Source organism: Schistocerca nitens, chromosome 7 (assembly GCF_023898315.1).
Source record: "Schistocerca nitens isolate TAMUIC-IGC-003100 chromosome 7, iqSchNite1.1, whole genome shotgun sequence".
Classification (NCBI taxonomy): domain Eukaryota; kingdom Metazoa; phylum Arthropoda; class Insecta; order Orthoptera; family Acrididae; genus Schistocerca; species Schistocerca nitens.
In genome coordinates, this window is record NC_064620.1 from 310,898,825 (window position 1) to 310,901,324 (window position 2,500).

Consider the following 2,500-nt stretch of genomic DNA (forward strand, 5'->3'; position numbering starts at 1 on the left):
GCATGGCTTAATCTTTGAGACAAGCATATGACTACTGGCAGGATCAACCAGGGAGCTGCGTCAACTAGAGCTGAGCAGCCGGCCGCCCGGGAGTGTGTCCCGGAGGCCCGCGCGAACACGCAAGCGTCCGCTCAATTATTCCGCAAACAGGAGGAGGCTGGGCTCCCCTGCACGATACACCTCGAAACCCTCTCAGGTCCCGGCGGCGCGCAGCGCCGTCCTAAGTACTTGGTCGGGTTCGAGAGAGGCGCAATCGCCCGGAGATAGGCGAGTAGACGCTTTCAGTGCGACCACCCGTGCTCCCAACTGAGCTTGCCGCTGCCGACAGAGGCCCGGGAGCGTGCTGTCGTGGTGTTGCCGGCGGGAGACAACACGCGGCCACAAACAGTGGCCGGGCAGCTCCAACGCCAGCGCCACAGAGGGGCAGAGCCCCACTTGGGTGCCAAAGCGAACTCTCCCAGCACAGCGCACGCGCCAACACATCCGCACAGCTGCGATACAAACCACCTGCGAGAACCGCGGGGGCGACCGAGCAGCAGACGGCGTCGCGGCGCCGAGTGCCGGGCGGCGGCGCATCCTCAACGCACACAGTCCTCAATCGGACCAGCACACTGCAGATGTCCACCGCGCTTCGCACCGGGCCCGCGAGGACCCACTTTGGCCGCACGGCGCCGCGCGTTGGGTGCGCCGGCGCGCAGCTGCGCCGCCTGCCGCGTCCGTCGGCCGGCGCGCCTGCCACTGGGCGCCCCCACCAGCCGGCTGTAGCGCGTGCGCCCACGCAGCGCGCGGCCAGCACGCCGGGCGCTCCCCCCTCACCGGCCGGGGACGGTCCCACCCAGCCACCGCCGCGTATCGCTTCATACCCACATGCCCACTCACGTTCGTGGGTATGACGGGTGTCGCTGAAGCAACCAGTTAATACCTGTACCGATTGTCGCAATCAATGATTCACCTCCAGCGTATACAACCGCGCAACAACGGATTTCCAGTTCATTTGCGTAACTTGGGCAGCAAACGTAGACGTCCATCTACATTTGCAAATTCAGTGGGTCTTGCATGCCTGGATGATATGCGTCACGACACGCCACATCAGCCCACATACATGCTGCGACGTATGCACGAGAGAACACGTGGAAGGTGGCCCGCGTACGTATGCGAATGCCATTGCACAGCTGCGAAGCTCATTGAACACGCAAACTCCCGCCTGACGAACTAGAGGCGACAGGGGAGCGATATAAGTCTTACAGCAGTACACATTACAGTGGATAGCGGGACCATGTGGAACGTACGCACCACTCGCTAGATGTTGTGAGGGTACGCACCGTAACATGAATCAATACGCAGGACACCAGAGAGTGCGAGCACTGACCTATGTTGAGAGGGTTGCGATTAGGCAACGCTACATGAATGTTTCAATTCATATAACAATTACAGGTTAGGTTAGGGCGCAACGTGCGTTAGGTTAGGGCGCAACGTGCGTTAGGTTAGGGCGCAACGTAGGTTAGGTTAGGGCCCAACGTAGGTTAGGTTAGGGCCCAACGTAGGTTAGGTTAGGGCCCAACGTAGGTTAGGTTAGGGCCCAACGTAGGTTAGGTTAGGGCCCAACGTAGGTTAGGTTAGGGCCCAACGTAGGTTAGGTTAGGGCCCAACGTAGGTTAGGTTAGGGCCCAACGTAGGTTAGGTTAGGGCCCAACGTAGGTTAGGTTAGGGCCCAACGTAGGTTAGGTTAGGGCCCAACGTAGGTTAGGTTAGGGCCCAACGTAGGTTAGGTTAGGGCCCAACGTAGGTTAGGTTAGGGCCCAACGTAGGTTAGGTTAGGGCCCAACGTAGGTTAGGTTAGGGCCCAACGTAGGTTAGGTTAGGGCCCAACGTAGGTTAGGTTAGGGCCCAACGTAGGTTAGGTTAGGGCCCAACGTAGGTTAGGTTAGGGCCCAACGTAGGTTAGGTTAGGGCCCAACGTAGGTTAGGTTAGGGCCCAACGTAGGTTAGGTTAGGGCCCAACGTAGGTTAGGTTAGGGCCCAACGTAGGTTAGGTTAGGGCCCAACGTAGGTTAGGTTAGGGCCCAACGTAGGTTAGGTTAGGGCCCAACGTAGGTTAGGTTAGGGCGCAACGTAGGTTAGGTTAGGGCGCAACGTAGGTTAGGTTAGGGCGCAACGTAGGTTAGGTTAGGGCGCAACGTAGGTTAGGTTAGGGCGCAACGTAGGTTAGGTTAGGGCGCAACGTAGGTTAGGTTAGGGCGCAACGTAGGTTAGGTTAAGGCGCAACGTAGGTTAGGTTAAGGCGCAACGTAGGTTAGGTTAAGGCGCAACATAGGTTAGGTTAAGGCGCAACATAGGTTAGGTTAAGGCGCAACATAGGTTAGGTTAAGGCGCAACATAGGTTAGGTTAAGGCGCAACATAGGTTAGGTTAAGGCGCAACATAGGTTAGGTTAAGGCGCAACATAGGTTAGGTTAAGGCGCAACATAGGTTAGGTTAAGGCGCAACATAGGTTAGGTTAA

General features: G+C 57.8%; 1 non-coding gene across 1 annotated transcript in view; it reads right to left on the minus strand.

The window, feature by feature from the left end:
- The window catches only part of LOC126197137 (small subunit ribosomal RNA), a 1,909-nt gene extending 1,855 nt beyond the window's left edge, over positions 1-54 (minus strand). The window contains exon 1 of the ribosomal RNA XR_007539533.1: positions 1-54. This exon is cut by the window's left edge and continues 1,855 nt beyond it. This is a non-coding gene — a ribosomal RNA (small subunit ribosomal RNA).
- Positions 55-2,500: the final 2,446 nt, after the last annotated feature.